Raw genomic sequence first — 24,818 nt, 5'->3', positions numbered from 1 at the left:
TTTTCTCTCATACTGGAGTGTGTCACTCAGAATAAGTCATTAGAAGTGAAGCGTGAGACATGTTGCTTTACTCACACTGTGTGCGTGTAGTTGGTGGTGTGGCAGGGCCTGCGGGGGGAAAGTCAAGGCTTTATCTTTGAAGTTTGCCTTGTAAAGCAGGCAGCTGGTGAGGGCAAGTCCCTCTGCGGCTCTTCAGCCTGGGCTTGTAAAATCCACCTCCGCCCCTCATAACTGGAGTCCTGGGACTAACCTGTGGTCCTGCTAACAATGGCTCACTGCTAATTTAGTGACTCCTTTAAAGTCATAGTATTCTCCTCGTAGCTTGCTCTTCATTGTGGGAACTTTCATATAAGTGACCCAGGTGCCGCCTCCAAAACCAAATATTAAAACATCTGCTCATCATTTAGGTTGCAATCACTTCTCTAATTTGCAGCTTCACACTTCCTTGATTTAGTGATTTTATTATTTATTGTAACTGTTAAAATGCACTAAATATTGATCTATAGTAAATATTCCTGGAAATTTCATTAAAGTACTTTGTTTAGTTTATGTGAAGTAAGTATTATTTCAATATGCTGCATATTTTAATTGAATGCTTTAGAGTTAAATGAGAAACAGCGATTAAGGGTTTAGTTATTATATAAATCCATATATAGTAATTATAATAAGTGTGCAATACTAATAATGATGAAAAAGTAAAGTATGTTTAATACATTTTGATTCAGTTGAATTCGAACAACATGGTGGCTCATTCGTTAGCTTCACAGCAAGAAGGTTGCTGGTTTGAGTTGGCATGTTCTCGCTTGGGTTTCCTCCGGGTGCTCCCGTTTCCCCCACAGTCCAAAGACATGCGCTATAGGTGAATTACATGAACTACATTATCCATAATGTAGGAGTGGTTGTGGGTTTGTGTGTGTGTTTGTTTAAATGAGTGTGTATGGGTGTTTTCTAGTACTGGGTTGCGGCTGGAAGGGCATCCGCTGTGTAAAACATATGTTGGACTAGTTGGCAATTCATTCTGCTGTGGCGACCTCTGAAATAGAGACTAAGCCAAAGGAAAATGTTTGCATGCTAAGTATAAATATAAACTGTATTAGGGTGTCCACAGGGTCTTAAAAAGCCTTAAAATGTCTTGAATTTAAAAATCTAAATTGTAGGCCTTAAAAAGTCTTAAATTCAATGTTGTGTTTCTTAAATCATTTTTAACAGGTCTTATTTTTTTTCTACCAATGTAAAGCTACATAATCAGGCCGACATCCCTCGAATCACCAACAATACATCTAAATAAAACCTTTTTAAAAATATTTACCTTTATATTTAGGTTTTTTATTGCAAAGAGATACAATTTACTATAGCAGTTAGAGATATTTTACAGCAGTTCCTTCAAATTAATTCCCTAATTACCAAGGAAAGAAAACTAAAAACAATTACACAGTTTCCTGTGATAATAACAGAGCAATATATCCCTTTATGCTAACTTCCATTCATTCATACAAAAACCCTTTACAGAAGTAAGGGGAAGTAGACATAATATCTATAAATAAAACAATTCATGTTTGCCTTAATTTTTTATGTTGTTTGGTAGTTTCAGCTTGATGCAAGAGTTGTCTTGACGTTTTGCGCCATGCTGTTTAAATAGCAAATGCATTTGCGCTCATATGTGTCCCCATAGGCGTTCTGGTCTAAAAAGAAAGGCGTTCTGAGGTGCATTGCTGGTGCATTGCTATTTTGAGAAACTATAATAGATTTTTCAATAGACCAGAACAAAGCCGGTCTATTGTCCACACGCTCTGCGCCTCTCTTGCACACTGCTTAATACGCACAAGATGTAGAGCAATACACAAATATCTTTACATATGAAAAAGAATTAAAATATTAAGGATTTATATAGGATGTAAAACGAATATACTTAGGATATAAATATAAAGTATTAAAATTTTACAAAACATTATTTTCTAGCCTACATGAATATAAAAACCATACTTTCATGCCTTCTTCATCTCGGAGGGCTTTTTTAGTTTATTCGTGACAATTTGCTCTTGTATAATGTTATCATTATTAGCAGTATTATTTATTATACCCATATTTATATTTGTTTTATTAAAAACAAGCTTAGATTTGTCCACATGTCAGGTTTTAGACCATATGTGGCATAGCATGTGTATTTGGATATAACTCATTATTTTACACTTTTTTGACCTCACTTCATTATTATTGTTGATTTATTCGTTTGCTGGAAAATAGAAATGAATTTAGAAATAGTTTTGAAACAAATCTTTGTGTTTAACAAACAAAATGAATTATTTATAGGCTAATTGATGTCTGTGCCTACAAGGTTTCCCTATCCACAAGAGCGAAAGTGAAAGTAGATAATGAGAGGCCTTATCCCTCATTCTCGCGCTGCAGATGCTTTGTTTAACTGTTTTCTTGCTAGTGACACGCTTAGTTTTTTCACTTGCAAAGTCATCATGTAAATAGCAAATGCGCTTGGCGCGACGCAACTGGCTCTTAAAGGGAATGGGAGATGAGACTCTGATTGTATATTCTCAAATCACACCTATAACTCGTTGAGAAAATAAGCTCAACACTTTTAGACCATGCGCCACGGCGCAAAGTGGATTTTTCCATCCTTATATTAGCAAAAGTGGATTCTGACATGCCCTGAATGCATTTGCGCCTTGTGATTTGCACTTTGCGCATGGATCGTCAAAATAGAGCCCATAAAATTAAGTTAGAACATGATTAACTCAGTTTAATAAATCACAAACTGAAATCACATAAATCACCTAAAAGCATATGCTGTCATGAATAATTTATCATATAATTTTTTACAGTGTAGGCATGAATTTTAAGGATTTTTTACAGAAACGCATTAGGTTGGCAAAAGCCAACAAATATATATTTTGGATTATTTATGTAATTGTTACCACAATAAATATACTTTTAACAGTGTTAAACGTGTCATTTTTGTCCAGACGAAATATTAAGTTGAAAAACGTGTACAACTAGAGTTTTCTTGTTTTGACACATTAAAGTATGTTGCTAAGAAATAATTATATCATTAGTATCATTAGTGTTTAGCCTTGTATAAGTCTAAAATTTCATTCATAATGTTCTTAAAAAGGCTTAAATTTTACTTGATGAAACCTGCAGAAACCCTGTGGATATATTTTAATATATAGTTTATATTTAATTTCAAAATGTAATGAACTGTGTTTATGAATATGTATGATTTTTAATTAAACTATACACAGTGCTTATGTACAACATATGCAATAAATAATAAATTAAGAATTATGAATTTAGTAAAACACAAAAGTACACAAACTCTTGGTTTAATAAATGATGATTGATTTGATTTTTTTAAAAAATAATGTATTTATTAACTTTTCAGGCAATACAGATACAACAACAAACAAGTGAACAGAATGGGAGGATTGTTATGATGATATGAATAATAATAATAATAATAGTTAAATTAAACAAAATAATAAAAAATAAATAAATTTCATATTCATATTCATACACCACAAACCTTCATAAGATCTGACCTCATTAAATCAACCCTCTGATATGTATGGAGGTTATGTTTAAACCCATATGCAACAAAAATGGATCCCACCTCTGATGAAATAAAAATATCTTCGCCGTGTAAAACATAAGTAGTCCAGTGGTACATATTCAAGCATTACCCTATGCCATAAAGACTTTGTAAGAGTTCAGTGAGATCCAGTTTATCCAGTTTAGGAGAATACATTTTCTTGCACAAAATACCAGGAACTTGCAAAGTGTTTGTTCATATTAATCTTGTTGTATATCGCAAACAGCATATGCTTTGGGTCACAACCAATATGAATAGATAAGAAACCATTAATTTCTTGTTTAATCATGGCCCATAACTTTTGAAATTCCCTGCAAAGCCAGAGACAATGCACAAGGTCACCTTTCTCTGTTTTACATTTCAGACACATTGGTGAAAACTCCTCTTTAAACTTAAGGGAGAAGTTATCACATTTTCTGTCTTTTATTAAATTGATAATTTATTGTAATAAAAGTATATTATATTATATATAAAAATTACAATAAATAATACATTTGTAATTACTAATTTTATAAAAGACAGAGAGAAGTGTGTTATTGGCAGATTCATAATATCTGGTTTTGTGAAATGAGCTCTGAGAATGAACGTGTCACATTTTGCCGACTTCACCAGAGAAAAATCACACATTTGCAGGCACAAGTACTTCTCAAGGGGGTGACGAGCTTGCAGGAAATTTGCAATTTGCAGCTATTATTTTTTATTAATGGTGATTACCCAGCGACATTGACGATTCCTGTTTGACCAAGGCAGAAAGTGAAGAGTTCAGCAGGTCACATATGCTTTCATTACAGCATTCACCAGCATGCGCCGTGAAAAACACTCATTACATTACACATTACGCTGGAAATATGTTCATTGCATAACCATGCGTAATGATGATTCATAGAAAACACCAAGGAATACGATATACATGTATGAGTGTACAACCTTCACTGTCTGTCCTCAGGCTTTATCCTTATAGCTTCAATTATTTTTGGGTTACATCTATAATATGACGTTTCTCAAATATATACTCTCATATTTGTAAAGGTGAATGACCTTGCCTTTTGCTATAACAGTAGCAGCCAGAAACACACAGACACCCTGAACATATCTGAACGGAAATGAACCATAAATGGAAACTGGAGGTTTTCCTCTTCTGTTCATTTATCATGGACCGATTCCAACACCGTTTCATCTCCATCATCGTTGCATGGCCCACTTTGCTGCTTGTGGTCATTTGTAATGTAAGCAGTAGCTAACTGGCTGCTTATATCATCTTTTGCAGTGAGCTCATTTTCTTGGCCGTACGGTTGTGTTAATGTAGATTAAGGCCCAAAAAGCCAGTCATCCATTTTGGGTGTGGGTGAGTACATGCAGATTGGTTTTTAAAACAAATATTTGCTGGAAACTCTCAGGGATCCATTATATATGGCGTAAAAAATGGGAATTGACTAAAATGTACAATTGTGTCTGCTGTATCCTCAAGCATTGGCTCGCTTCTTTCTTTTCTTTATACTGCTTGGCAGAATCATTCAACTGTAGTGGCCAGATCAGAAATAATATAAAAATGCTTAACGCAGGCTGTAAAATGTTCAAATGATTTACAAAATGGCCTCTGTAAATCTGGCGTTGAAGCTTATAGTAAATTATCAATAAAACGTATGCGCTATCAAATGTACTTTCTGAAGCCTAACGGGAAGTTTTCGCTGTGACGGCGCCAGTGTGTTTGATCATGTGGTTTCTTTATAATTTAAACTGATTCCTCTGTGTGTGTGCGCGTGTGTGTGTTTGCAGAGTTTGAAGGATCTGCAGGACATATGCTTGTCATTATGTATTATGAGTGTAAGGGAAATCCGCAGGACATATATCAGTCGTAGACTGGCGGAACATTTGCCCTCACACATCCTTTTTCAAAACGTATGCTCTCGATAGCATCCAAAAACAAATAATTGCGGTCGCTCCACCATCTGAAATGAATTGCCAAATTGCCCTCTTAATGCTGCTTCATTTCAGATGGATTTGTGTTGCTGAGTTATGTCTGAAAGTGGCTCGAGACTGAGCAGGGATATCGGCACTTCATCAGCACCACAAGAAATCTTTCTTTTAAAGAGTTGCATCAGTGCCGGGTGCGTCACCATGGGTTTGTTAATGAAACGGGTGTTTTTATTGATCGTTTGTAATGATACAGTGTGGGATAGAGCTGACACTTACAAGTTGAAGGTGTTTTAATATACAGTGGTGGTAGAGAAGTGAGTGGAGGAAATTCATAACATTCAGTTTGGCGCCTGTAAGTTGCAGTTCATTCTTTCTTTCAGAGGCATTTGCCCTCATGTTTACTCTGTGACAATACTAATAATGATAGTAATACAGGCCCGTAGCCAGCCTATTAAAAAGGGTTCTGTTTTTTTCAATAAGTGGAGCTTTTTGCAGTTATTCTCCTCAATTTCTATTAATCTTTGCTGCATTAGCTTGTTTGATGGTGATCATGACCTCACTTTTTGACGCAACAAAAATATGCCCTACAATTTTCTTAAAGTGGGTACTACTGTATACTATTTTACCACAAAAGGTTTATTTAGATATGTGCATTTAAACTGTAAGTTATTGCAATTTTATAAATAATGAGACTAGAAAAAAAAAATAATAATAGAATGAAGTAGTATGAAAAATACTTATTTTAAAAATACCAATTTTTTATCATGCATTATTAAAAAAAATTAGGAATCTGTTAAAACTTACAAGAAACAACTAAAATACATATTAAAATCTGTAGCCTTTAGGTAAATAACAAACTGGCTAACCAATTTCCTCAGTCAGAATTAGTACATTTGAATAACTAAAGTACTAAAGTAACTATAGTTATTTTGTCATTTTGCTCATATAGGGCCAAATTCTGGACTTTGTCAGTGGGGGGTGGGTCTTTTGAACTTTTCGAACTTCTAAGGTTTTAATAAATTAATACATATAAAAGAAAAATAATGTCAATTTCTAAATTAACTCTCTATAATATATATATATATATATATATATATATATATATATATATATATATATATATATATATATATATATATATATATATATATGTCAAATAATGCAAATATATAAACTGAAAAAATAACCCATATAAATAGATTGTAACCACTTACCTTAAAAAAACATTTAGTAAATCCCCTAAATAATTTTTTCAGTGTGTTTACATAATATATCACATCCAAAATATCTAAAAATCGGCGATACAGATCCGATAATTTGCCCAAAAATGACTGGGAAATTAAAGTAACAAGTAATGTACTTAAAAGTATCACTTTATTCTGAATACAAGACATATTACGGGTTGTTCTTGTTTATTGATAAAGAATTTATTATACAACAAAAAAGCCAACTTACGTATTTAATGAAAGCATCTGAGCATGTATATCTTAAAACTTAAAACATTCTACGTTTAGTGACATGTTATTTCGGTCCCCTTGAATAATTTTAACCTTTTTCTTTTCTTTTATCATTGTCACAAAAACCCAAGCCCAAAAATGCAGTCACATTGCCACGTTTTCTCCCTCTGTACCTATAGTGCCTGCCTGCTGCACCCAAGGACTCTGCAAGTGATGTCTGTCTTGCTCTAGCATCACCTGTGCCTCTCCTTTCGTCCTCTTCTGGCCGCCTTGTCATGACGTTGTCATATTCTGTCCTGTGATTTATATGTAGATGTTTGATTAGATAAGTACCGCACTGTTTTGTTACACGTGTCACAAACTGCATTGTTTGAGATTATGGAAGTGAAGTAGCTCCACACATACTTCGCTTGCGGTCACTCATATCCAATGACAGCGTGACTGAACAACATGTGCCAGGCCAGCGGACTGAGTGGCTAGTTAGCATGCTCTGCAGTTGTACAGTGCCGTAATATGTGCACGACTTGGCAGGCATAAGAACAAGTAGTTCCAACTAAGTTTACATTATTCAGATAAACTAGGGTAATTGTGATTACTTTACACTGTATTTATCTATTTCCAATAAAATACATATTTGCTCCAAATGACTGAAATATCCATATTTTGATAAGATAATCGATACTAGAGCATTCAAAGCTGGTATCGGAGATATCGATATTTTAGTATCAATCCACACAATACTAGTGAATGATCAACAGTGTCAATGTAACATTGATGAACAGTTTGACTTTTTTATTCTCTGTTTGAAAGAAACCGCTGTCTAAGTTGACTGAGAATGAAGGAAAAAAAGGATTTTGTGAGTAGGTTTTTAAAAAGGTGAGTGAAGGCTAGGATGTAAAGATTTTTTATTGTTCTTGCCTGTCATAGATCATCTAGATGCCTCATTTCAGCAATAATAAAGACCCCATATCATATTAACCCAGCAGGGACAGGACGTCAACGTGATGCCTGATTGATGTTGTACCCCAACGTTGTGGGGACGTTGCATTTTGTTTGGAATTGAAAATCGGGTTTACGTCAGCCCGACGTCAATGTACAATGTCCAACCTAAAATCAACCAAATATCCATGTCTAATGATGTTACAGCTTGACGTTGTGTGGACGTTACCCCTGTGATGTCTATCAGACATTGGAGTTTGGTTGCCATACCTGATGAATAAATGGCAGTATTTGACATCAAAATGACGTTGGTTTAAGATGTTGGCTCGACGCTGGATTTTAATCACTTTCCAACAACGTTACTTGTGCTTATAAAAATGAAGATCTTATTTCTCAAGTTTGATTTACATCATTATGTCACAAAGCCCAGGTTAATTAGAATTTACCAAGGCTGTCATTTATTGGCAAATGAGTCATTTATTGCTATGGTCTTTATTTATTTATTGATTCTTGAGTCTTGAATATGCTGTCCTTATAACTCTAATCACAAATAACAAACACTAAATATCTTTAATGTTCTAGTGAAGAATAAAAGGTGACATCTATCCTGGAAAGCCTATATGGGTAAGTAAATGAACAACACATTTATTTTTCTGATAATATACACTGGAGCATCAACTCTTTTCTCACATTGTCTGCAATGATTTGTTCAAGGATCCTTTATTCCAAAAAATAAATAAATAAATAAAAATAAATAAATAAATGAATAAATCTTGCTCTGGTTGGTCAGATAGATCAGTCAGATTTGGTGTTGGAAAACTAAACGCCCATTATCATATCTGAATTACTTTTCTAGAGCCTTTCTCATTGCTTGAAAACACAATTAATTAACCATATAAACCTAAGAACAAGTTTACAAGTGCATGCAAAGTGGATTTGCTTTACAAAACAGTCTTCTCAACATGTTGACAACACAAATTAATCTAACTTCAGCATTTGAGAGTAGACATTTTTGAAAGCTGGCCAATGAAAACCATATACAGCAATTAAGGAAATTTGTTACAAACCTCAGGCAGTTCAGTTCCAGTTATTTATTTTGCAAGACAATATGTTGCACACTTTATTCTTTTTAACTTTGCACACATTTTACAGTCACAAACAGCTGTATTTCACATCATATGAAGATAAACATCCAAAACAGCATAATAATAACCAATAGATCACATTTAGATGATCGTTGATTATCTTGAAGCTTTTCAATTCATCACGTCTTCTTTACTGAGATGTAACTCACTTCAATCAGATGTGCGGGTTTTTCCTCAAGATGTGTTGGAATGATGCCTTGTTGATTTAACCTTTGCCCTACAAGTGTCTTCCAAGAGCACCAAGAATAAGTTCGGTTGAAACGTCCTCACGGCAGCCGGCAGAGATTACAAATCACACAAATGTGTTTGTAATGGCTGTAAAATAGAAAATAAATGCAGGGAAAGTGCAGTTTACAGCTCAAATCCTCTGCACGCTTGATGAAATACAATAAATTACATCCTGAAAAAAAGCCTGCTTCTCTCCTTGTGCTGGAACTTGAAAACTATTTGTATTTTTTTCTAGAAGCGAAGTTCTTATTTTATATTGAAGCACTACCTGGCTGTCTTTACAAGGCGAGCTTTAGGACTGAACTGAGAATGTTTCATGACTTAATTCTTTTGGGATATTTTCTACAACTTTCAATGCTGACCCCAGGAGTAATATATGCGGTCATTTTTGAGACGCTTCATGGCATTAGATGTTTTACTTAGAGCAACACTGCATTTTTACAGGCCTGGCATGACCATAATGAAAGTGTGTTTTTTTTTTCTTTTTTGCTTTCTCCCAGAACCAAACTAAGGCCATATTGATACTGGTCTTGATCTTCTTGTGGGCCTGTTTGCAGTGTTAATATTTAAAGTTTTTAGCGTTTTGAACAAAATTTCATGTGAATCTTATTTTTAAACATTTCAGTTGATGAATGCAAATACTGAGTGTTTCAATCATGTCAGCATTTAACAGAAATGACTAGCTTCTCAAAGAATATTATGATGAGTGTCATGTATATTTGTAGGGCAAAACCGGGCAAAATGCATTTTAGCACATCTTGTTCCACTTTTTGTCAGTATCCTTTGGGTAAATGACTGATATGGTCTGTGGTTAACAAGGTATTTTGATTTTTTATTATACACTACCTGACAAAAGTCTTGTCACCTATTCAAGTTTTAGGAACAACAAATAATATCTTGACTTCTAGTTGATCATTTGCTATCAGAAGTGGCTTATATGAAAGCCAAAGGCCTCTAGATTATACTTTGAGTAAAATAAGATTTTGATCATGCCTGGATTTTTATTTTATCAGACAAATGTCTTGTCACTTAACAGAAATAACGTACAGTATAGAATATAAAATCATGGTGCAGTGGAAGAAGAATGAATATTGTGTATAACTCCCATGAACTTGGACAACTGCATCCATACATCTCTAAAATGACTCAAATAACTTATTATTAAAGTCATCTGGGATGGCAAAGAAAGCGTTCTTGCAAGACTCCCAGAGTTCATTGAGATTCTTTGGATTAATCTTCAATGCCTCCCCCTTTCATCTATCCCTAAACATGCTCAATAATGTTCATGTCTGGTGACTGGGCTAGCCAATCCTGGATTGACCTTTTTTGCTTTCAGGAACTTTGATGTGGAGGCTGAAGTATAAGAAGGAGCGTTATCCTGCTGAAGAAGTTGCACACATACTGTACACTTTGGCCAGTTTAGCATATTCAATTCCCCTATAGAGCATGTCTTTGGACTGTGGGGAAAACCAGAGCATCCGGAGGAAACCCACGCCAACATGGGGAGAACATGCAAACTCCACACAGAAATTTAAACTGATCCATGTCAAAAGGCCGGGGCTTCCTTAAAAAGACAGCCCCAAACTCAAATTCGGGGTCAGTTTTTCTTTTCTACTGTGGTGCTGTAAGCAATTTGTGGCCTGTCTGTGTATAATAGTGTGGCAGTACATATATTGTTTGTTTGTTTGCTGTTTACTTGTTCTTTTATGTTTGATTATTTTGTTACTTTGCTTTTTTTTTTGTGGTTAATTTGGCTTTTACTCTCGTACACTGTAAATACACCATCACTTTGCACGTTACATCAGCGAGTAGCCCCATCATTTTTTTTCAAGATTTTCTTGCTTTACCATACATCAAATCCCCCCACTATGAGCTTTCTTGGTTTGTCAGACTCACAGGTGGTGAGTCTTTCAAAACCAAAAGAAACAATTTTCACAAAATTAGAAAACAAGGCTAAAATAAGAATTGAAACTTCTTGTAGTAGAGCACTTGTTTAAAAAAAAAAATGTGATCGTAACATTCAAATTGCAATGAATTGCCTTTAAAATGAAGTAAAATTTTTTATTGCTGGTTTGTCTGTGCATGCTAATTGATTTGAATCTAATTGAATCTAATTGAATCTATTTTTTGACTTCAGCCATTGAAATTTCCTCTTCATCTACTATAGGTCAGTGAATAGAGAGATACAGTTTGGAATATATTTCTGAAGCCGTCAAGTTCACTCTGCAGTAATGAGCTAAATGTCTCTGAGTCTTTCAAGGCTCCGGTTCTGTGACTGCGGATATGCTTAGTTTCATTCACCGCGACGTAGCTGGAACTGACAGAGGATGGAGGGTCTTCCAGCCGTTGAAATGTGCTTCTGCCACTTTTGTCTACTGTGCTCATAAAGTTCAACCGTATATGCGTGGACAGAGGCTCCTTGTGAAAAACAAGATGGCCATGCAGAGCTTTGCCAAGAGAAACATAAGTAGACAGAAAAGCGTGTGCAAGCCTGAGGAACATTCTTCTCCCCATGGCAGATCCATCATTTTTGAGTTCCACATGGTTTGTGTCTGAAACGTTATGCGGCGTATTATAACGTGTTGGGTTTTGTGGAGTTTGTTTAACCTTTTTTTATCCCTCTGTGAACCTGATATGCTCTTTTATTGCTGATTGACTTGTCTGATATGATCCATTTCTTAGCTTTTTTGGCGGAGTAGGCACCTAATCAACTATTGCCACACATAAAATATTAAAAGAGTTATATGTATTAATTAAATATATGGAAAATATCTGAAATGATCTAATATAATATATGAATGCTCTTCAACAATTTTTAAAGGTTTTAAGTAAGAGTAGAACATCATTATTTCATAAAGCTATGAATTTAAAAAAATCAAAAAATCATGTTTGATGTTTGTTCAAACTAATTATTTACATTTTTTTTTAGGTGGGCTTAATTGTTTAATGTACAATTCACTTAAATTTGTAAAAACTAATAAGTTAAAGGGCACCTATTTTATTTTATTTTTTAAAGATGTAAGATAAGCCGTTGGTGTCTCCAGAATGTAAAAGTTTTAGCTCAAAATATCTATCAGATTATTTAATATAGCCTCCAGAATCTGCCCATGTGGTGTTTGACTACAGTGTAGCCGTTTTAGTAGCCTGTGGCTTTAAATTCAAATGAGCTGCTTCCCCCTGCCCACCGTTCTCACCTGCATGTCTGCTTCTCCTGCGTTACATCAGATAAACAACAGTCAGTGACAGAGACAGATGCTGATAAAGCTGAAATACAGCTAATTAGTCCAAAAAAAACAAGTCCGTTTATTCCATGTATTGGTAGAGCCTTTCTGAAACGGTGAGTCCCACACAAATGCCATTTGCAGTGCACATACAAATTAGTATTTTCTGACATCATACGGTGATTATAGTGGTTAGGAATTACATAGCGATTTTACTGTCTTTATTACATGCTCTGATTTAAAAACCGTTTAAACTTGTAAAACTTCTAAAAATCAGACAGTTTGGAACAGATGTTTTAATCTCAGTTTATTTGCAAAAAATGTTCTGTGGACATATTACTATAGAAACATGGCATCTGTCAATCATTTGATGGGCAAGGAAAACCGCACTTCTATGTCACGTTGCAGTGGGCTTCAAAATTTGGGATTTGGGTCCTATTTTAACATCAGGATAATTAAAAAAAAAGAGAGAGACTTATTGGGTTTATATCACTCCAATTTAACTGGACACGCAATACCTACAAACAGTTCTGGCCAGTGGGCAGATTTGGTCAGGATGCCAAAAGACGCAGTCAAGAGTTCAGTCAAATAAAAATGTACGATTTTAATAAGGAGGTGTGGCACCCAATCCAACCCCTAAACTCAACCATCATTGGGGGATAAGCAAATCGTACTAAATTGTACAAATGTGTAGAGCACCCAGAGAAAACCCACGCAAACACCGGGAGGACATGCAAACTCCACACAGAAATGCCAACTGACCCAAATGGTACTTGAACCAATGACCTTGTGAGGTTACTGTTATCCACTGAGCCACTGTGTTGCCCTATTATTTTCATTACATTTGAATTGTATTTATATTTCAGAAATGTTATTTTAAAAAGTTATTTTTAATTGGATATTAAAACACTATTTTTACAACGGTATTATATAAAAAAAACTGAAACAGATTTTTGTGGTGTTTTTATTCATGTATATGGAGAGAGTTTAAGGATACAAAATCTTCTGTTTGAGCCCACATATGTGGTTTTCATGTCAGCATGATTTAAAATCACTCAAAATGTATTACGGTGAATAATTTAAATGCATGGAAAACAAACTCCCACCCAAAACAGTTTTCCATCTTATATTTCACCTAAATATGGTTTAGATATGCACTAACATCTGACTTAGCTTTGCACAATGGAAAATCCCAATGTAACACCTTCCGCTTCAAATAAGTGCATATTCAGTTAGCATTGACTGATTTTGACAAGTGTATATATTTCTTTCAGTTTGTTAAATTTGCTAATGAAGTAGAGGTCCAGAAGGCTTACATTTTTTATTAATACCAAGCATAAATTAATGCATTTATAGATTGCTTGAATACTTTTTTTTGCTTTCTACCTTTTAGATGAGGAACGTTTTCTGGATATATCAGATGAGATCTCAACCACTGCAACTGTGCCAGGATTATGGGCTTCTAAAGGTGTGTTTTATTGTTAAATCAGTCATTTAAGACTAGATATTTTACATTTACATTTTATCATTTAGCAGACAGTTTTGTTTAAAGCGGCTTACCATTAAAGAAGCATTTGGTGATTAAGGAAGAGGCAATACACACAAGAAGTGCTAGTTATACAAGCTTGTTTGTGCTCAGAAAATGCAGTGCTAGAGTAAAGGTGTAATCACACTAGGCTATCCTGAACCGTATCTAGAAACATTTGACCCCCGTTTCCATGTTCGTTTGACAAGTGTGAGTGCTCTGAGTTGGCTGGCCCTTGCCCAGTCAGTTGTGCCAGAGCATGGTTCGGTTGGGCTTTGGTTTTAAATGGATTTATTAATCCTTCTTACTTTTCAATGAACGCAAACTGTCGGAGATTATTAAAGATACAAACCCCTCACTGCACGACAGCTGCCACCTTCAGAAAACCTCCTAATACGTGCAGCACAATGATTTTCATGCAGGGGCGGATTTAACAAATAAGCAAGGTAAGCGGCTGCTTAGGGCCCCAGGAAATCTGAAGGCCCTCAAATAAATGCCTAAAGAATAAATGATACCCTTAAATCATATATAACATTGTTTTTCATCATATTTTGTTTGGTGAGGGTCTAAAAAACTTAATTTGTGTCCCCCACCCTCAATCTTGGACCAGTCCAGCAGTCAAATCAGTGAAGATTTGAAAGCGTGCCCAGGCTCGGAGGGCAAAATGCAATGTGAGTGCAGGCTGAGGGGGAGAGGGGAGGGGGGCAATCATGCCTGGGCCCGGTTCAACATGACTATGCCTAGTCTGAGTGCACACTAAAGCCTCAATTACGAATAATCGATAAGCAACCTTTCATTTCAACGGAAAGTGAGTGACTTCCGGTGACCTCCATCTATGCAAGCAACAGCGACTGTTGGCGATCTAGTGGGCATGTTGAGTGATGCAACAAAGTTGAGAATCCCTCAGCTTTATGCAAATTTCTTGAGGGACAGCCGATAGGAGCACCAGTTGAGCTTATGTGCTTGTTCAAAGGCCAGTTTTATTCTCTGTGTTGTAGTCATACACAGACCTGCATTTACAGAAGATCAAGAGCGACAGGCAGCTACAAAGTCACTGCTAGCGTGAGTGAGGCATAAGAGTGCTATTTTTTTTCTTTTTGAGAAAGTGTTACTACAGGTGGTTTAATAAGCCCACTAACCTGTGTGAGGCACACTCAGAATTGAAAGTGTTTTGGGTTGGTGAGGATTTTTTGGATTTTAGCTGATTAATCTCCCATCTTCCAAGAGAATCCTCCTGATTTTCAGTTGATATTTTCAAGAGTAACACTGGACGAGGCACCTGCCATTTCTCACATGACCTTCTCTTGGAGAAATATAAGGAGAGATTTGTTACGAAGTCAAAGTGTAAAATCACTACTGTAGGAGCAGGTGCTGTAATGTTTCCTGTGCAATTCATTTTCTTACAAGCAAATCCACTCGAACCACTTTAGCTGTCAAATAGTGATCATGGCAGCCGTAGTAAAGCAGCTCTTCCTGCTTCCCTTCCTTGATTACCCTTTTCTCTCCCTCTTCACCTCCTTCATAACCATACTTTGATTTATTTCTCTCTGGTTCTCAAGCGTCAGCTGTGTATTGACCTTCAGCACAACAGGAAACCCCTAGAGTGCCGTAAAGCAGAAAGCCAGAGTCCTCAGCTGGAAAGCACTTAAAGGGAAAGTTAACCCAAAATGAAATGAAAAATTCTGTCATTATTTACTCGCCACCATGTTAAAGCTTTTCTGTGGAACACAAGTTTAGTAGAATGTCTGGGCTGCTCTGTTCATACCTGCGTTGTAAAAAAATTAAATAACAAAAAAAAATTTTAGGTTCATTTATTCATTCATTCATTCAATTTCCTTTGATTTAGTCCTTTATTTATCAGAGGTCGCCACAGCAGAATGAACCAGCATCTATTTCAGCATATGTTTTATGCAGTAGATGCCCTTCCAGCCACAACCCAGCACCGGGAAATACCTATAAACTCTCACATTCTCACACACATTCCACACAGAAATTCCAACTGGCCCAGCCCGGACTCGAACCAGTAAACTTCTTGCTGTGAGGCGAAAGTGCTAACCACTGAGCCACCGTGCCACCCAGTTTTTAAGTTACTTCAACAAATTTTATTAAGTTAATCAGGTTTCAATTAAAGTTTTTAAGTTATAAAAAGTTCAATGTGATATTTTTAGTCAGTTTGATTGATTTAAGTTGAGAAGGCTAAAACATTCAACTAAAAACAATAAGGCGGCAAGACTTTTTTACAGTTTGATGTTAAGATGCATTTGGATGATTGAATCCAAAGTAGTTGAGAGAGATATATTCAGGTTTAAATTTGTTGTTTTAATAGATTATTTTTGTCCATTTTTGGTCACTTGGGGTGTTGTCTTGGACATTTTTTGGTCTTTTGGTTTAATATTGCAAAATAAACCTGCAATTTATATATGTGACAGAAAACAACAGAAATTAAAGAAAGCATTAGGTTTCATTTTTTCATTATTTACTTACTTTCTTCCTAAAATTGAGTGGTAAAAAATTGAACCAAACTTCAACAACATGACCCATAATAATCATGCCAAACAAATACAAGTTAAATAAAGCTGACTTAGGTACTTGCTATTCACCTGATGCAGCATTTAAAAAAAACTAATAAAACAAAAAACTTTAAAGGACAGTTCACCCAAAAATGTTGTCATCATTTTCTAATTTTTGTTCCTAATCTGTTGGAGTTTTTTTTTTTTCCAGTTCAACACAAAGACATATTGAAAAATGTTGTGGAAAGAGTAGCCATCGACTTCGATTGTTGTTTCTGCTATGAATGTCCAGACTTTAACTAATAAATTATTTTATGTTCCACAGAAGGAAAAAAGCTATACAGTTTGGAAACAGGTTTTGACAATTTTCATTTTGGGTAAAACATTCCTCTGACTTAATTATTTGATTGTTTTAAAATATATATATATATAAAAAAAAAAAAAGAGAATAATTTATCCTGTGTTCACACTAAAAATGGAATTAAGTATTCACATAAGTACGTTACATACAAAGTCAATGTAAACGTGTCAATATAGGTGAATTTCTGCCATTTACGATGAAATGCTTAACGTGTTTGAAGCAAATTCACATAATTCCCTTTAACTGTGTCCTCCATGCATCCACCACTTGTGATTTCAGGCATTTGTTATGCGATTTATCAAAACCTGTTGGCGTGTCAAAATCGGGGCTAAATTCATGCAGTCTGAACTCAATAAGTGTTGTGCTGTGCTAAATATTTGAGTTTTGTGTTTGTGTGATTATATTGTTTATCAGTTAAACACTTAAAAAGCTTAGAAAATGTGTAAAAGGGTCAAAATAGTGCCAGCACTTGTTCTGTCATACAGAAAATAGACAGTCTGCTGCAAAGAGACATGTTTCCAATGCCTTTTTCAAACTGTTTTGGAACTAAGTATGTTTGAACATTAATCTTTTTCATGGTAAGACCTTAACATAATTTTTGTTTTTGTTTTGTTTAGGGGTCTTTTAGCCTATGTTGCATTTACAGTATAACATAAGAAAGTTCATTTAAAAGCGGACCAAGACTCTTCACTTATAGTATTTGGTGTACACCAAGTCTCAGATAGTAGCAATTACACTTATAGATAAACCCCACTGACCGAATTAGTTTTAATCAAATCAAAGCTGTAAACACCCTAATGATTTAGAAATGTATACCCAGCAATCCATATTGATGTCCCCTCGTGTTGCATACACGGTGTGCACATGTTCATGTTGTTTGTTATTATAGTTTGTCTGGACACTGGACTGATGGCCTGCACTGCAGTAAATCTTCTAACTTAAGAGCTAAACGGGACGTTTTACACTCTCCTGGGATGTGCAGATTCCCTGTGAAATTAATCGCTGGTCTTCCTAGTATAAAACACATGCTTGACAAGTGGATTACTACCAGCAGATTCCATTGGTCTTGCTCCCAAACATCAAGACTGATCCTCAACTGGAAAAAAAGTATTAATAATCAAATAAAGTTTGAAATATGGCTAGATGAACACACCCAAGCTAAAGCTTATTTTAATCTGTGTTTTATACTAGTGGAGCCAATTTGAATATTATTTATGCTTCTATTTCCTCAGACACATAGCACAGAATAAGCAAGATGAAAGAGTGCAATAAAGCAGGGATTTTTACAGTAATTTTTAAAAATGTAACTGCCCTTTCAGGGTTAGTTCCCTTAAAAATCACAATTCTGCTATAATTTACTCATCCTTCACTTATTTTAAACAACTCAGGCTCACTCTGAATATGAACCCCTATATATTTTTCTGGATAGCGCAAAATATGTCCCAGGTTTTTTAGCAGTTTTTGTTTTGGCGAATCTACTAGACTACGCTGTGTCGCTTTTTCATATCTTAAATTTCTGCCATTTGCGCCTGCTGTTCTTGCATAAATCTACCAGAGGTCGCTGTCAACTGACTGACTGACTGACTGAACGACCGACCGTATGAACCTCCCACCGTCCCTACGTGTCAATGTGCACATCCACCTTTCTGATCTAAATGGTATAACATTTTTAATATTCAATAATTTAGGGTGGACAGTATGCACATTAAGATGCAGGCATTGTTATGTTATCAAGCACCTTTATAAGTTACTTCAAAAACTAGCCTTGACTTCACTTAGCTGACAATAATACAAGTTTCTGGCACCGCAGCATTTTGTTGCCCTGAAAGAGCATTTACTTAAAAAAAGAACTAATGTAAACAATGCAGAAAAAAAATCCCTTGCGACTGCCTGCTTTTTACCACACTTTCAGGTCATACTACATTCTCACCGTTATTTACTTGCTTTTTTGTCTTTTGTTTTACATAGCTCTGGCTACATCATTTGCGCCCTCTAGAAATATATACGAGGGTACATAATCACAATAACCTTGTGTTGTTTTAAACCGGATTTTAATACCTTTCTTCTGTTGGACACACAATAAATTAAAAGCAGCTATTGACTTCCATAGTATTTTTAGTTCCTGCTATAGAAAGAACTTTTGTTTAGAACAGGGGTGCCCAAACTTTTTTATATGAAGGGTCAAAGACCAAAAACCTGATTCAGGGCTGTGTGGCGAAGTTAAATATAACAAACTGTATTACATTAAAGTTGCCATGAGCAATTTCATAATAAATTTATTAATATTTGAAAACAAATAGAAAACATTACTTTGATATATATATATATATATATATATATATATATATATATATATATATATATATATATATATATATATATATATATATATATATATATATATATATATATATATATATATATATATTAAGGGTGGAGCCGAACCCGAATACGGTATTCGGAAAGGCACGAATAGCGTGTTTTTACGAATACTTATTTCGAACAAATACTTGAAAAATTATTTGTATTCGGGAGCAAGAAAAGCATTATATCAAAAAGCAGCGTTTTCTCCTGAGACCACAGTGCGTGAGAGAGAGAGAGAGAGAGAGAGAGAGAGAGCGAGAGAGAGAGAGAGAGAGAGAGAGAGAGAGAGAGAGAGAGCGAGAGAGAGATAGAGAGAGAGAGAGAGAGAGAGAGAGAGAGAGAGAGAGAGAGAGAGAGAGATAGAGAGAGAGAGAGAGAGAGAGAGAGAGAGAGAGAGAGAGACGGACGCTCAGTCGGAGGGCGGGGCTGAGGTAAAAGGTTTCTGGCGCAAGCTTCTCCACAACAGCAGACAGAGAAGGCTCGGCTGAGCGAAAAAAATACTACACTGCATCACTATTTTTGTTAAATAGATTTTTGTACCTTACTTGGGCTCCAGATGCAGTTTATAAACTTGTAGTGGAGTTTGTTCGGGATTTTCCATTACGCTGCATTTTTAAAGTTTGCAATCGGGTGCTCTGTTTACGCAACGTTAGCTCTGTTAGCGCGGTAATTCAGACAATAGACTGTTGACAGAGTAACGTTAACGTTTGTTTATAAAGGTTAAAACGATGCTTGTGCAGTTGTGTCGAATAGTATGCACTTATGGGAGTTATATGGTACGTCTAAATAACTGTCTTTTGCAGACAGCAAGATATATGCTATAGGCTAGTTAACCTTAGCATAGCTTCCCGTCACTTTTTATTAACTTGAAACTCCTCAAATACATTTGGGCACCATGAAAAAGAGTGAGAGTGCTGCTGAGCCATTTCTTGGTCCTTCACCAGTCAAAAGAAAAAAACCCTTGATGTTCTGTGTGGAAGCATTTTACAGTCAGTGGAGCTGCAGATAAAACAAACTGATACTGTATAATGTGTGCAAAAGTGAAATCAGCAGAGGCAGAGATATTAAACATCTGTCAACATCTTCTATGCATAATCATTCATTTTCTTTTCAGCTTAGTCCCTTTTTCAATCTGGGGTTGCCACAGTGGAATGAACCACCAATTTATCCAGCATATGTTTTACACAGTGGCTGCCCTTCCAGCTGCTACCCAGCACAGGGAAACATCCATACACTCTCTTTCACACACATACAATAGGGACAATTTAGCTTACCCAATTCACCTGTATTGCATGTGTTTGGACTGTGGTGGAAACCGGAGCACCCGGAGGAAACCCACGCCAACATGGGGAGAACCCAGTCAAGGCTCGAACCAGCAACCTTCTTGCTGTAAGGCGACAGTGCTACTCACTGTGCCACGACGCAACTTTCTATGTAGTGTATTATCACATGCACTAAAAGCATCCTCTCCTGATACTGTCTGTGAACCCCCACAAGCACCAAACCATCAACACAGCCACATTCTGCCCCAGCAAGTCAGTTTCAAACATAGAAAAGTAAAAAAGTGTGTCTGTTTTGTGGCTGGCAGATGACAATAGCAGGGCTGTATCTTTTAGTATTATATAGAATACTTTTGTTCTGCCAGATCTCCCAGGCAGGGCTTTATTTAGATTTATTTAGCTAATTTTAGTTTTTGGAATTCTGTGCATTGGAAAGAAGTTCTTTCAGAAGAAGAACAGTTTTTTGAAGTATTTTTTGTTTTTATTCTGTCTATTCAGTATCCTTCAACAAGAACGGTGGTGGTGGGGTTCATAATATTCACAATGGGATTTTATTAGTTGTTGGTTTAACCATGGATGAGATAATGTCTTCTATGTTATTTTCTTTTCAATGACATTTCTTGTCACATGTTCAAAAACAACAACCAATATTGCATGTCTATAATTTATATAATGGTATAATTAAACAATACTTTCACTCTAACGTAAATTAGAAGTGTAATAGAAAAATATATATATTTTTGCGCCATTTTGAATTTTACTCGAATACAAATACAAATACAAATACTTTTCCCCCCTCAACAAATACAAATACCGGCTGCTCCGCACATCCCTAATATATATATATATATATATATATATATATATATATATATATATATATATATATATATATATATATATATATATATATAATGAGCATATTAGAATAAAAACAAACAATTCCATTTAAAACAAAATGAAGTTTGATACTGACACACTACTCATCCTTTGCATTGATTTGCTAGCCAAAATGCATTGTCTTCTATCCATTGATTTTTTGAAAAATCTGAACATTTAATTAAAACATTTAATGTAGGTAACACTACAACTTCTGGTAACTCAATAATAACACAAACAAATAAAAGGTTAATTTAAAATTTCAATTTTAAAGGCGTTCCTCTCTATAATGTCCCTATTAAAGGCATTCCCCAACCCCTACTCATCTTTCTCTCTATGGGATGGCAGGTCAAATCAAAGGTTATCGTGGGCCAACTTTGGCCAGTGAGCCCTAGTTTGGGCATCTCTGGTTTACAACCACTTGAGTCTGAGAAATTTTTCATTTTGGGTAAACTATCCCTTCAAATGGTAGCCTGGAAAAAAAAACAGCAGTCAAAGACATTTAAATATGTTGTTCAGTAACCAAACTTGTCTATTTAATCTAATTAACCTAGTTGCACCTTTAAATTATGCTTTAAGCAGAATAGTATCTTGCAAAATGAGTAAATAGTATCTAGTAAAATATTATTGACTTTCATTATGGCAAAAACAAACGGTATTTTGTTATTAAAAATTAGTTATTAAAACAATTATGTTTAAAAACGTCTCCGTTAAACAGCACTTGGGAAATAATCGAAGACGAAAATCTGATTTTACAGGAGGTCTAATAATGTTGCCTTAAACTGAAAATATTTAGCTGTTCTATATACAATAACAACAATGGAAATGAAAATCAAGTTTATTAGCTTCGGTCAAAACTGTATCAAATGGAAGGAAATTGTATAAATAATATATAAAGAGTTTAAATGCTAAAAACTCTAAATGCCATCTGAAATTTTTCTCTTTTTCTCCTGTGTGTTCAATTACATGACTTTTATGGCAAAGAGTAAGTCCCTTTCCGTGTCTTTAAAGTGAAGTATCTCAACATAAAGAAGGCTGAGAAAAATGTTAATTTTTGATGACATTTTTATGGCACTTTTTTTTTTTGCATCTGAACTCTTCATAAACTGTATATAGATTTAAGTATTATTATGCTATCCCAAGTACTTTCCTCTCTGGGCTGGCTGCTTGTTAGGTCACAAATTGATTTTAAATAATTAATTTTTGTTCATAAATCCTTAAATGGTCTGGCACCATCTTATTTATCAGATCTCCTACATGTATATAAGTAGGAAAAAAGCTTTTGCTGTTATCTCCCCAAAAAACTAGGACAAGCTTCCACCCCAAAGACACTAACTAACTAACTAACTAACTAACTAACTAACTAACTAACTAACTAACTAACTAACTAACTAACTAACTAACTAATTAACCTATTTAGCATTTTAGCATATTTATGGATCTTTATAAATTAAAATACAATTTTTAGTAGAAAGTAAAAATCTACTAGTAATATAAAAAAATAGTAGAATGTATTAAATATTGTAGTAGTGCAAAATATGATTTGAACATTTTGACTAAAACTCTTAACAAACAGATTTAAAAACGTCTGTATTTTAAACAGATTGACAGAGTCAAAAGTATACTTGAAATGTTAACTGTCTTTACAGAACCAATGATATTTCAAGAGTACAGCTCATTGGTTAGTAAGATTTAGGAGCTGGGTGTTACTCACAAGTCTTATATACAGTCTGAACATGTCCTTTGTGGATCTTTAATGCTTCAGGCTTTCTATTAGAAATGTTCGCCAAGCACGCATAAAGCATAAATTCATACTTCTGCTTTGTAATATAAGGATCTGGTAGTGCCAGAATTTATACAAAGGACAGAATGTTTCTTTCTTTCTCAGATTTCCCTGACTGTCTGGTCTTAGCTGCAGTGATTTAATTCATTGAACACTAAGAATATACTGTGCGTGGTGTTAAAGAGAAATATTGATATGCAGGGGCAAATTTATTTCAGTCTGTAGTGTGTTAAAATTCCTTTCATGCTTTCTGACTTTCACAAAAAAAAAAAAAAAAAAAAACTACAGGCCTTGTAAAGCATCAATATGTGTGCAGTGACATTGAAACTTTTTTCATAAGGAAAGATTAAAAACTTTTCACAGTTTTTGCTTTTCACTATATTTTAAGTATCTCCCAGAAGACTGTTAAACAGCATTCATCCCAGTAATGCATTTTAGTTTGTGAAAGATGTAAAAAGTTTGACAAATAAACTTTAATCAGTTTTAAAAACTAATTTTCTTATCGTCATTATCAAAAGGCTGCTTTAATCCAACTTTTTCCATTAACTAAAATAATTGAACATATGTGTAAGAAAAAATTGTTTTTATTAATGCTTTTCACTGTAGAAGACCATACATCTTTGCAACATGTTTTTGTTAAAGGGTCTTTTAAAGGGCACCTATTTTACACTTTTTACAAGATGTAAGATAACTGTTGGTGTCTCCAGAACGTGTCTGTATAGTTTCAGCTCAAAATACCCACCAGATTATTTATTATAGCCTCCAGAATCTGCCCAATTTAGCGTTTGAGTACATTGTAGCTGTTTTTGTAGCCTGTCGCTTTTAATTCAAATGAGCTTCTTCTCCCCGCCCACTACTCCCATGTGCGTGTCGACTTCTTCTGCGTTACAGCAGATAAACAGCAGTCTGTGATTGAGATTGACTCGGATGAAGCTGAAATACAGCATATTAGTCAAAAATACCAAGTAAGTTTATTTTATATAATGTTTATTCAAGTCTTTCTAAAATGATAAGCCATACACAAATGCCGTACACACACATAGCAGCATTTACTGACATTGTGCGACCATGGTGATTATAGCAATTAAGAAATAAATGGTGGATTTACAGTCTCTAGTACTAACAGGCTCTGTTTTTAAAAAGGTTTTACACTTATAAAACTTATAAAAATCACAGAGAGTTGGAACAGATATTTTAATCTCAGTTTATTTGGAAAAAATGTTTTGTGGACGAGTGTATACATGTTATTACACAAACATGGCACCTGTCAATCAATCGGTGGGCGGAGAAAACCATACTCCTATGTCACATTGTGGTGGGCTTTAAAATCTCTGGGATTTGGGTCCTGTTTTAACATCAGGAAATTAAAAAAAAAAGAGACGTGTTGGGTTTATATTACTCCAATATGATAGTGGACTCACTATCCCTGCACACAGTTAAATTTAAAGCTTTAAATTACATTACACATCGGTGCCAATGACATAGTGGAAAATGCACTGACACATGCAATCCAGTGTTCATGGCGACCTGAGTTCGATTCCCGCCTCGAGGTCGTATGCCGATCCTTCCCCTTTCTCTGCTCCTCACACTTTCCTGTCAATTCTCTCT

General features: G+C 35.0%; 1 protein-coding gene across 2 annotated transcripts in view; it reads left to right on the top strand.

The window, feature by feature from the left end:
- The window catches only part of mroh1 (maestro heat-like repeat family member 1), a 139,006-nt gene that overhangs the window by 27,825 nt on the left and 86,363 nt on the right, over positions 1 to 24,818 (top strand). For both annotated transcript variants that reach the window (XM_073926127.1, XM_073926128.1), the window contains one exon: positions 13,902 to 13,976. The gene's annotated coding sequence lies outside the window, so the exon portion shown is untranslated. The remainder of the gene's footprint in view (positions 1 to 13,901; positions 13,977 to 24,818) is intronic.

Source organism: Danio rerio, chromosome 16 (genome assembly GCF_049306965.1).
Source record: "Danio rerio strain Tuebingen ecotype United States chromosome 16, GRCz12tu, whole genome shotgun sequence".
Taxonomy (NCBI): Eukaryota; Metazoa; Chordata; class Actinopteri; order Cypriniformes; family Danionidae; genus Danio; species Danio rerio.
The sequence above is the reverse complement of the archived record's forward strand: the minus strand, read 5'-3'. Positions and strand labels throughout refer to the sequence as shown.